Genomic DNA, 13,159 nt, shown 5'->3' with positions numbered 1-13,159 from the left:
GGGCGCTCTGACGTCATTCTGAAGCGCCCCGGGAGCCGCACGGACTGTAAGTATACTGCTCCCCCGCTCCCCACTGCTACTATGGCAACCAGGACTTTAATAGCGTCCTGGCTGCCATAGTAACACTGAACGCATTTTGAATGTGTAACGTGTAATTCCGGCAAGTGGAGTACACGCCGGATCCGGACAACGCAAGTGTGAAAGAGCCCTAAGACTGAGAGGAGAGCTGAATCTTCCTGATTTAAAAGTTAAAGGGGTTCTGCACTTTCATTTAACTGATGATCTATACTCTGGATAGATCATCAGCTTCTGATCGGCGGGGGTCCGACACCCAGGACCCCCGCCGATCAGCTGCTTGAGAAGGCAGCGGCTCTCCAGTAGCGCCGCGGCCCTTTCACTGTTTACCGCCAGCCCAGTGATGTCACGAGTTACGACTAGTATCAACTAGCGTGGACGCGGCTAAGCTCCATTCAAGTGAACAGAGCTTAGCCGTGCTCAGGCTAGTTGATACTAGTCGTGATGTCAGTCACTGGGCCTGCGGTAAACTGTGAGAAGGCCGCGGCGCTGCTGGAGCACCGGTGCCTTCTCAAACAGCTGATCGGTGGGGGTCCTGGGTGTCGGACCCCCGCCAATCAGATGCTGATGATCTATCCAGAGGATATATCATCAGTTAAATGGAAGTGCAGAACCCCTTTAAAGTTACTGTCAGTGCAGCCTGGATGATTACAGTGTTTACTTTACCGTTTAGAGAAATCATGTTCAAATGTGAGTGGTGGGAGGGTGATCTGTGGTCTGTGGATATCATGAGTCATTACACTGTTATAGGGGGTAAGGATCTGTGGATGATACTCTTATAGTGCTATAGGGAGGGGGATCGGGGGTCTGTGGATGTCATGACACTGTTATGGGGGGGCGGGGAATCTGTAGATGACACTGTTATAGGGACGAGGATCTGTAGATGACACGATTATTGGGGGGGAAATCTGTGCCACTCTGTGGATGACACTGTTAGGCTCCATTCAGACATCCATAACAGCGGCAATGTACGGGTCGGCATTTTTTTTTCAGGAACGGAATTGCGGACCTGGAAGTCCGGGTCCGCATTTCCGTATCCGCCAGCACGTCGTGCTGCCCTATAGAAATGAATGGGTCCGCAATTCCGTTATGCAAATTTCGGATGTGTGAATGGGGCCTTATAGGGAGAGGGATCCCGGTATGACACTGATATGGGGTGGATCTGTGGATGACACATATAGCATAAGATGCTATAAACGGTATGTCATCCACAGATCCCCCTCCATAAGGGTCATCCACAGATCCCCCTCCATAAGGGTCATGCACAGATCCCCCTCCATAAGGGTCATGCACAGATCCCCCTCCATAAGGGTCATGCACAGATCCCCCTCCATAAGGGTCGTGCACAGATCCCCCTCCATAAGGGTCGTGCACAGATCCCCCTCCATATGGGTCGTGCACAGATCCCCCTCCATAAGGGTCGTGCACAGATCCCCCTCCATAAGGGTCATCCACAGATCCCCCTCCATAAGGCTACTTTCACTTGCGTTCGGAGCGGATCCGTCTGGTGTCTGCACAGACGGATCAGCTCCTATAATAATACTGAGTACAAGTACTTCAGGTGCTTGCCGATAGCGATACTATCGGTTCATGCCATGTGACAAAGAGAAGGGGACTTGACACAGCTGGTAGATGCTGTATCTGGAGTAATTCCAGCATGCCCAGGCAGCTAGGACATGATGAAATCTGAGTGATTATTTTTATTTTTTTTTAAACCACAGACAGCAGGACTTTTCTTCCCTATTGCGGTTTTAGGTATTGGGTAAAGTATCGTAGCATTTCTAAGCATACTTGTGTAAATGTATCGTTGTTATAGCTGCCCCCCCTACTTTTGTCCTGGCCCCCAGTGTGCCCCCCCAAAATTTGAAAGCTAGAGACGCCACTGGGTACAGTGTCAAATGCTTTGGAGAAGTCCAGATATACGACATCCATTGATTCGCCGCTGTCAAGTCTAGAACTTACCTCCTCATAGAAACTGATTAAATTAGTCTGACATGACCGATACCTCATGAAGCCATGCTGATATGGCGTTATTTGCTTATTTCCGTTAAGATGCTCTAACATAGCATCTCTCAGAAAACCTTCAAACTGTTTACCCACAACAGATGTTAAACTTACCGGCCTATAGTTTCCAGGCTCTATTTTTTGACCCCTTTTTGAATATTGGCACCACATTTGCCATGCGCCAATCCTGTAGGACATTCCCTGTCAGTATAGAGTCTGCAAATATCAGAAATAAGGGTCTGGCTATGACATTACTTAATTCCCTTAGGATACGGGGGTGTATGCCATCCGGTCCTGGCGATTTGTCTATTTTAATCTTTTTAAGTCGCTGTTGTAATTTACATGGATCAAATTAAGATCACCCCTTCTCAACCATGGTACTACAACTCCCAGCATGTACTACAACTCCCAGCAGGTTGTTATTATGTGATATTAGAGAACATTACAGACGGAGGAGATATGAGGAGGGAACTACAACTCTCAGCATGTCCAGGTTGTTATTATGTGATATTAGAGGACATTACAGGGGGAGAACGTATAAGAGGAGGGGACTACAATTCCCAGCATGTCCAGGCTGTTATGTAATATTAAAGCCGGGACAAGGTATGTCAGAGCAGTCCAGTATTAGGTGGAGACACCCGTGAAGCACGGTCATGGCCCATGGATGATAACCTCAGTTTTTGGTGAATATACCTGCATAATATAGATATTGGGCATTCTTTTTTACTTAGTGTTCTTTCATTCCACATACTCGGCCCATACAGTATTACCGTGTTAATTATTCTTTACATGTACAACTACTATCAGATTTACCCTTAGCTGTCCTTCTAACCATCAGCTCTATTTCCTTAGGCTACTTTCTTGCATTTGTAATTCCGGTATTGAGATCCGGCAGAGGATCTGAATACCGCAATTAAACAGATCCATTTAGATTTTTCTTATCAGGATGCATCCATTCCATCAGGATGTGGTTGTTTGAAATCTAAACGGAAAGAAACGTATCCGTCACTACATACATTGAAAGTCAATGGTTGACGGATCTGTTTTTTTTTTATGCTCCTAAAAAACCTGACCCGTCATCATTGACTTACGTTTTTTTTTCAGCTTTTATGACCGGACACAAAACCGCAGCCATTGTTAACCCTGTAACATTCCATTTTGAACTTCCTTTCAAATCAGCAGGATTGTGGACTCTCGAGTTCTCCGTTGATCCCTCCAGTATCTCGTCCAGTGGAAGGGTTACGGAACAGAGGAGAGGCTGTGGGTTCCAACGGCCGATGTTAATGCGAATCGTTTGGTAAAGGCCTTTCACAGAGCCCATTCTGATAAAGTCGGTCCTGGGTGCCCGAAGGTCACCTGTAGTGTTGATCACGAATATTCGAATTGCGAATTTTAATCACGAATATCGGCACTTCGAGAATTTGCGAATATTTAGAATATCGCTAAATATATTCGTAATTGGGAATATTTGATTTTTTTTAAATACCAGTTCATGCAAATTTTTATGTAAATTTTCTAATTCACAAATTTTCGAATATATGGCGAATATACGTCCAAATATTCGCAAAATATAGCGAATTCGAATATCGCCCCTGCCGCTCATCACTAGTCACTTGTATAAGGGGGGTACTGTCACATTCCCTCAGGAAATCAAGGAGGTTGGCTGAGCGTAGAGGAATCTAACAGCCTCCTTGATTTCTCTTGATTCAGTGTTGATAGGGTTAAGTCCACTTCCCTTTTCTCAGCTGTTGCTCAGTGGTCATCACTTCTACCCTTTATAGTCTCACCCCACCCTTCTGACTATGCGGTTGATAGCTTCATTTTGGTTTGGCTGAGCTGGTGTGAGATTCTCTCTGGTGTTCCTGTTCTTCCATACATTGAAAGTCAATGGTTGACGGATCTGTTTTTTTTTTATGCTCCTAAAAAACCTGACCCGTCATCATTGACTTACGTTTTTTTTTTTCAGCTTTTATGACCGGACACAAAACCGCAGCTTGCAGCGGTTTTGTGTCTGGTCATAAAACAGAATGCTGCTGGAACAAAAGACATCCTGATGCATCCTGAACAGATCTCTTTCCATTCAGAGAGCATGAGGAAGACCAAGCGTACATTTTTTTTTTACAGTATTGATATCCCCTGCCGGATCTCAATACCGGAAAACAACAACGCAAGTGTAAAAGCAGCCTTACAGAGGTATAGAGGGTAAGAGGGTCCTTATCTCTTTACATAGAACATATGCCTGTGTTCGTTACAATAAATACATGTCCGAGGGAGTAATACCCCTTCCCTTTCCAAGATGGCTGCAGGTTCCTTGATATCAGGTGAGCATGTGCGCGCTCTACAGGGTGCTCCCATACATAAAATTGTAGCCTCTAAAAGAAGTGCGTACATGCCCAGCACTTAATCTAGTCCCTGCCCGACACCCGCACTTGCCCATGTCCTCCACATGGCCCCGCCTGTCACTTCTCCCCCTTAACAGCAATGGACGCAGTTTGGGCGGAATAGACATGGCCTCACTTCATTCACACTGCGGCCGGCGTTCCTATTTGGATGCACATACTTGGTAAATACTTCATGGAGGTGCATTTAAAGGGGTTGTCCGGGTTTAGAGTGATCCTGCGCAGGGCAAGGGAGAGCATTGGAGCATGAAATGCTACAATGTTAATAGCAGGGGGCTGCCTGAGTGAAATTGTGGGTATGTCCGGGTGCAGCTTTGAACACTGACAACCCCTTTAATTCTCTGACATCTAGGGGAGTGATTCAATGCAGTTACCTCTCTTTACCAAAGGATATTGAAATAGCTCCAATTGCCTCCATACAGCTACTGTATGTTCTATACAGATTCTATATGATTAAAGGGTCCATCTTGTACCTCTTACCTTTTACTCTTCACTAGTGAGAGGTGAACCGAACTGCAAAGTTCAGGCTTGTACCAAACTTTGCAAGTTCGGTTACCCTGACCCAATCCTGGACTTTTTCGCAGAAGTTCGGGTTCGAGTTTGGTGTTGGGTGATTTTATTATGTTCCGTTGTAACCTGGTTATTTCGGAAAATAATAGCATTCTTAAGACAGAATGCAAAAGAATAAGGCCATTTAGGGGTTAAAAAAACCTCACCTCATCCACGTGATCGCGCTGCAGCAGTCTCTTCTATCTTCACTAAACAGAACCTGCCAAAGGACCTGCGATATGCGCAATGACGTCACTGCGCTATCCCATGTGGTGACATCATCACGCATATCGCAAGTCTTATAGCAATTATTATTGCCGGTCGAAAAAAATTGACGGCATCGGGAGGGTCACTAAATTACCGACTTGGCTTGTGAGATATATCGGCTGGGTGGCAACCCTAACTACAACTCCCAGCATGTCCAGGCTGTTATTATAGTACATTACAAGAGGAGGTATAAGAGGTGAGGACTACTAATTGTAATTTACTCTGATATAAAATAATAATGGCCTGGACATGTTGGGTGTTGTAGTCCTCTCCTCTTAAACCTCCTCTTGTAATGTACTCTGATAATGTAGTGTCTCACATATGTGTGTATAGTCCACTCCAAATTGTTATGTATAGTATGATGTCATTTTGCACTATTCCTTTGTCTATGCTGCTGAATCCATATTACAGGCTGGTAACATGCATTACATACTTCCACCACTAGAGGTCAACACCATTTATATAGTGCAGCCACAGGAAGTTAGAGGAAGATTAGGAGTTGGGAGTTTGGAGGAAGGAGAGGAGACAGTTTTGTCTCTGTTCTCCCGGGCCTAGCCCGGGAAACTAATTTACCTCAACCTTTGAGTCCAAGATTAGGACTACACTGTAGATTACCCTTCCGGGGTATAAAGTAAATTATCACTTTGAGGCGTGCAACTATATGCTTTTAGTCACCTTTGCGTTATGTGGATAGTTTCTAAGCTACAGGCTGCCCACCGTAACCAAGGACAGAAAGTCCATCTGTCAGAATACTTATTTACAGAGGATCTAAACTACTATTGAAAGCCTGAGTAACAAAAGCAAGATCAGGAACCAAGTACAAGTAAGAACATCACCTCTACTAAAGTGAGCTGGAGCTAAACTCTACACTTCACCTCAAGGAGCCTGCTTATTTGGATTTTCAGCTTTACCCTTTTTGCCATCTGTATGCAAAACAAAATGATGATATTGGATGCCTTACTGCATCTGACAAGTAAAGTTCCTTTTTGGTTTAACTACTGTCTCATTCCTCATTCTTCTGCTCCATCTCTTAATTGCACCTTATGGTGCTGGTGTCACAAACACAGGGACCAAGCCACCAAAGCACCCTAAGCATACCCACTACCATCAAGTGCACCTCAACTTCTATCTGGCTGGTGTTCCCTGCAATAGAGAGTGCCCCGGAGGATTTAGTGCTGTCTTCCTCATCACTGCACGCCGGCCCCAGGGGACAACTGAACTGTGAGTACTACTATCCTCGGCACCTCATCACTAGTACACTCACTACACATCACCACTAGGGTGTCCGGTACGCTGCATTAATTTTGGCATCACAAACAGGATACAAAATCCCTTGAGCCTTATGCGAACTGTATATGAACAGGATTGTCAAAATGCCTCTGTGCCTTAAAATGAACTGTATTATCAGAAACCTGTGTCATATGCACTCTGAGCAAATAAATTACACAGTGTATTGACAGTATAACTTACATTTTGAAAGTGAGAGACTTTAAGTGCCTTTAATCCCCTGAAAAATAGCCTGTGGGAAGCGCAAAACACATGAGAACATTATACAAGACCTTTATTGTTAATTTGCATGGTCAAAACTTGCCAAACTGAAGAATTTTGTGTCAGTGGAACTGATTGCTGTCAGTGAATGGACGTTTGATTTGTATCAAAGATGGTTGCCTGAAGCGTTCTTGTTATTTTGCTGCGCCATCACTGTGGAAAAAGCAGTGACATCCCCTTCTAGAAGCGGGAAATTCGAACACCGTCTCTTAAAAGTGCAGGAAAAAAATTCTTAGTGCGCCACCATAGACTTTCCATTATGCCGCCTGGTGGTACCGCCTCCCTTAAGCAAGTGTACCTAGGGGGTGGGCTGTTAAATGAGCGGAGTTTATGTGATGATTCCCGGGAGTCCCTGGTTGACTTCTCCCTGTGTACAAGGATGGCGTCCTTGCCCGATATGGCGGAGCAGCAGGAAAAAGCTTGAGTCCCTGCCAATCTAGAACAAGTCTGGAGCCCTGAACCTCCACCGTATCTATGTCCCATGGCACATGGAGGGTATTGGAGCTACCAGCGGGATTATTTTGTCAACCGCAGGTCAGTGAAAAGGGCATATTTGCCTGACCGACTACTAAACCTGCACGAAGGAGAGGTAGTGAAATTCACTCCCACAGAGGGTCTGCAAGGCCCATATGCTACGGTGGTGTTCCAACCCCAACCAGCTCCCGAAAATTGGGGGGACCCTGACAACAGTGCTGAGACTAGCAGTGCCAGGACCCGACATGATGACCCCACCAACTCATATCTAGGCGACTTATCAGCCCCAGGCATCATTTGCAGGAACAAATGTATTCTGGCAGCCTGTTGTTGCGGAAGCAAGGCCCTACTGGTCCCCGGACTTGGGTTGTAGAACCCGAGATATTGACACTGCCGAGGTCCAGGCAAGATTTAGGGCCTATCAGGATGGCCAATGCCAACTGGCAGTACAGCAGCACCTGAACATTGGGCGCGGCCGCCCTGAATCTGACCGTATTCCTCAAGGGCCGAAGGCTGTTTAACAGACTCCCGCTAAAGAGCCGAAGCCTGTTGCTGCCGCTGCTGCTATTGTGCCAAACACGCAGCATGGCTGGAGGAAATGAAAGCTGACTTATAGTTGGAGCTCTATGACATCCACATCATTGGCAGCACTTGCCAGATTCCTGGAGACCTGCAGAGAGTTACCTTAACCTGAAAATGTTCTGCGGTGGCCCATTGTTGTTAACTCTGAAGAGGACATCTATCTGTAAGTAGGCCGGATGGCCACTTCCATTTTTGCAGAAATGTGTCTTTGCCCGATGGAACTCGTGCTTGTTGCACCCCCCGGTGGCAGTTTTTCTTAAAGCCACTTTCAAGTAGAGATGGCCTTGCGGTTTGCGGCAAACTTTACTCATTCGTGGTTCGCCGAACATATGGCGATATTCGCTGGCGCCATATTCGCTTACATTGTGAAGAACTTTGATCAATGACACATCAATCAGGTGGTACAGGACAGCCAATTGAGACATTTCAGCACATGGACATACCCCCTACCTTATAAATAAACCTGATCTGGCCACCATTTTACATTCTGTCTTTTGTCAGTGTAGGGAGAGGTTGCTGTGTAGAGCTGGGACAGACTGTTAGAGTGTTATAGTGACTGTAATAGTGACACAAATCGCTAGCTAATAGGTCCACAAAAGTCCTTTTAAGGACTGGTATAGGTGTGCTATTGATTGGTGTGCAGTATATAGGGGTGTAATACACTTATAATATACTTTCTAATATAGAAAGCATATTATAGTGGATTTGTATAGTGCAGCATTGTGACTGGTGATCTGTTCTGCAGCGATACTACAAAGAGTGACAAACGCAATTAGAAAAAAGTATTATAACTGGTGTGATAGACCAGTGCCTCCCAAAACCACATATAGAAGCGGGGTGCTATATAAGAATATACTTTTCCAATAGTGTATTTGGGTGCTGCAGAAATTTATCCGCTTTCACTGTGTTACCTCTGCTACACACAGTGAGAAAATTTAAAGGAAACATTTTTTATAACTGGTGTGATTATAGACCAGTGGCCACAAAATGACATATTGAAGCGGGGTGTTATTTAAGAATATACTTTTCAAATAGTGTATTTGGGTACTGAAGAAATTTAGCCCCTTTCACTGCGTTACCTCTGCTACACACAGTGAAGAAATTTCCTGTATTTTTTTTTTTTAGAACTGGTGTGATAGACCAGTGTCCCCCCAAAATGACATATTGAAGCGGGGTGTTATATACCTTCTTCCACATACACTGCGCTTCTCTAGCGACTTTTGTCACCGGGTCATTAAAAAAATGACAGGCAGAGGAAGAGGCAGGCCTTTTCGCAGGGGTGGTAGGAGTAAGGCAGGGTCACCAGGCCGGAGCCAAAGTGGGAAGTTGCAGAAGGTGCGTTCAATTACGTCAAAGGACGCACCAGACCTGGTTGAGTGGCTCACTCAGCCTTCCACTTCTGTACCCTCCTCATCCTCTCTATTTGCACCCTCTTCCCTCTCTGCTGTGTGCACCCCCAAAGACACCACCACCACAATATACCATCCACTTGAGTCACAGGAATTATTTTTTGATCCATCACAAGACATTTCCGATGCGCAGCCATTCTTGGCATCGGATCAGGAAGAGGAGGTAGCAACAGCCGCCACTCAGCAATCTGACGACAGTACCCAGATCAGCCCAAGGAGGTTGGTCCCCACTGTTGCTGCCTACTCCGAGATCTCTAATGTTAGTGGTAGGGAAGGTGACGTCGATGATGACGTGTCTATGGACGTAACGTGGGTGCCCACAAGAGATGAAGAGGAGGGGAGTTCAGAAGGAGAGATGGACCAGCAGATAGGGAGGAGAAGCAGGCCGAACTTACATTGCACAGGAGGGACAAACCAGACTGCTAATGTATCAGGAGCGAGCCATCAACCATGTATGGTCACATCCCAGGACGCCGGCACATGGCTCCGCAGTGTGGGCTTTTTTAAATGTGTAAGCTGCTGACAATAGCGTTGCCATCTGCAGCCTTTGCAGTCAACGCATAAGTCGCGGTAAGCCCACCACTCACCTAGGGACGACCGCCTTAAGAAGGCACCTGGCCTCACATCACCAAGCCCAGTGGGAGCAACACCGTGAGAACCCACAAAGCCACACTCCAGGCTCTTACCGTCCAGCCTCTTCTCCTTCTCATTTCTCCTCACAATTGTCCTCCACTCCACCTTCCATCATGCCGTCCTCACATTTGTCAGGAAAAAGGCAGGCTTCCGTGGCCCAAATGTTCGAAAAAAAATTATGACGCCGGATATCCCTCTTGCCCAAAGGTTGACCGCTGGCTTGTCGGAACTGATAGCCCACCAACTACTGCCATATAAACTGGTGGACTCGGAGGCCTTTCGAAAATTTGTGGCAATTGAAACACCACAATGAAAGGTCCCAGGAAGGAAATATTTCTCGCAGAAGGGCATCCCAGAGGTATATGGCCATGTTCAGCGGCAAGTGAATGTATCTCTGGCACACTGTGTCGGTGCAAAGATACATCTGACCACAGACACGAGGTCTAGCAAACACGGGCAGGGAAGGTATATAACTTTTACTGCCCACTGGGTGAACCTTCTGACGGCCGTCAAGCATGTAACCCGTGGCACCCGTGTAGATTTGGTTTTACCGCCACGGATTGCATTCAGGCCTGCCTCTTCTTCTCCTCCTTCTACTCCATCCTCCCTCTCCTCCTCAGCTGACTCCTCCTTTTCCGCTGCTACCGTCTCTTCCGCTGCGCAGGCCAAGATCCCCAGAACCTATTCGACATGCCAGGTGAGACGTTGCCATGCTGTGCTGCGTCTGTTGTGCCTGGAAGCCAAGAGCCAAACTGGTCCTGCACTCCTTTCAGTTTTGCGTTCACAGGCAGATCAGTGGCTAACACCGCTCAATTTGATAGTTGGTAAAGTGGTGTGCGACAACGGTGCCAATCTGCTGAGCGCGCTGAAACAGGGCAAAATGACACATGTGCCGTGCATGGCACACATCCTGAACTTGGACGTGCAGCGATTCGTTGTCAAATACCCTGGGGTCCAGGATGTCTTGCGGCAGGCCAGAAAAATCTCTCGGGCCATTTCAGAAGATCTGACACAACCTGCCCATCAGACGTCTTATTTGTAACTGCCCGACGCAATGGAACTCAACCTTGTATATGCTCGATAGACTGCTTCAGCAGAAACATGCAGTTAAAGACTACCTGTACAAACTCTGCGGCAGGACAGGTTCTGGGGTGCTTGTTTTTTTTTCACCGCGCCAGTGGCTGCTCATGCGCAATGCATGCAGACTTCTGCGGCCATTTGACGAGATCACCAAACTGGTCAGTCTCAGACAGTGCGCCACCAGTGACATCGTACCTTTTGCCTTCTTTATGGAGCGTGCATTGCATCATTTCATTGATCAAGCTGTCGAGGAGCAGGAACAGGAAGATGAGGAAGTCGCAATGCTGAATGAATATCACGATCGGCGTGACTATCACATACGTGACACAGAGGGAGGGAAAGAGGAAGGGCCTGCCCAAGTGAGAGGGAAGGTGGTGACCCCTGACTCACCTTGCGGCTGGCACCTGGCTGCCCTGACGTCCCTAGACGGGTTCCTCACCCGTACGCCGATCACGTGCCTAAAACCCTGGCTTTCCCTAAGATGAGCCCTAGATAGTGAACAGGGCGGTGGGAACACTAGTCCGCACCACTAGCTCTAAAGGAAAACACCAAGGGGAGGACAGACAATACAGACTAAACATATAATCCCAGGTGGGCGACAACAGGAGACAACAAAAAGCCCAACAGGGATCCGGAGGGTAGCACTCTGGAACAACAACCAGGATTCACAGCTCCAGTGGGTCAGTATAGATGTCCAGGCAGGAAGCTCTATAACTGGCAACTAGAGAAGTGTGAGAGGAGAATATAAGGAGGTTGGGAGTGGCAGACAAGAAACAGCTGAGGAGGAGAAGCTACGGATCCCTGAGTGAGACAAAAAGGATTGCAAGGCAAACACAGAAAACAATCACTAAGAAACAACGTGATCTTTAGACATAGAGCGCGCAGCCACCCGCTGCGACTTCCTGACCCCGGGTATAACGGAGTCAGACGTGGCTCTTGACACCCTCGTGACAGTACCCCCCCTTTCACGAGGGGCCTCCGGACACTCAGGACCAGGTCTCTCAGGATGAGAGGCATGGAAAGCCTGAATTAACCTGTTGGCGTTTACCTCTGACGCTGGAGCCCACATTCTTTCCTCGGTACCGTAACCCCTCCAATGCACCAGATACTGAAGAGAGCAGCGGACCCGACGAGAATCAACAATTCTGGATATTTGAAACTCCAGATTACCATCCACAATAACAGGAGGAGGTGGCAGCGGTGATGGTTCTAGAGGTGGAACATACTTCTTGAGTAACGACTTATGGAAGACGTTATGGATCTTAAAAGTCTGAGGTAGCTCCAGGCGAAAAGCCACAGGGTTAATGACGGCTACAATTTTATAAGGACCAATGAACCTAGGACCCAGTTTCCAAGAGGGAACCTTCAACTTAATATTCCTAGTAGACAACCACACATAGTCATTCACTCCTAGGTCCGGACCTGGCGACCGTTTCTTATCGGCCATGCATTTGTATTTACCACTCATATTTTTCAAGTTAGCTTGCACCTTCTGCCATACCGATGAAAGAGATGAAGAAAACCGTTCCTCTTCGGGAACCCCAGAAGACCCCCCCTCTTTGAAAGTACAAAATTGGGGATGAAAACCGTATGCACCAAGAAATGGTGACTTGCCAGTGGATTCCTGACAGCGATTATTTATGGCAAACTCGGCTAACGGTAAATATGATGACCACACCTCTTGGTTTTCAGACACAAAACACCTTAAATATGTTTCTAGGTTTTGGTTGGTACGCTCAGTCTGTCCATTCGACTGAGGATGGAAAGCTGAGGAAAAGGACAAGTGTACCCCCAAACGGGAACAAAAAGCTTTCCAAAACTTAGAAATAAACTGGGTTCCCCGATCCGATACCACATCGGAAGGGACCCCGTGAAGCTTCACGATTTCACTGATAAACACCTGAGCAAGAGTCTTAGCATTAGGAAGTGCAGGTAGCGCAATAAAGTGTACCATTTTGCTAAACCTGTCTACTACTACCAAGATAACTGTTTTACCCGCAGACAAAGGTAAGTCAGTGATGAAATCCATTGATAGATGTGTCCATGGCCTATTGGGGATGAAAAGTGGCAATAAAGACCCTGCTGGACGTGTATGAGAGACTTTCGCGCGTGCACAAGTAGAACAAGTAGACACGAAAT

Source organism: Bufo gargarizans, chromosome 9 (assembly GCF_014858855.1).
Source record: "Bufo gargarizans isolate SCDJY-AF-19 chromosome 9, ASM1485885v1, whole genome shotgun sequence".
Taxonomy (NCBI): domain Eukaryota; kingdom Metazoa; phylum Chordata; class Amphibia; order Anura; family Bufonidae; genus Bufo; species Bufo gargarizans.
This window is presented reverse-complemented; position numbering follows the sequence as displayed.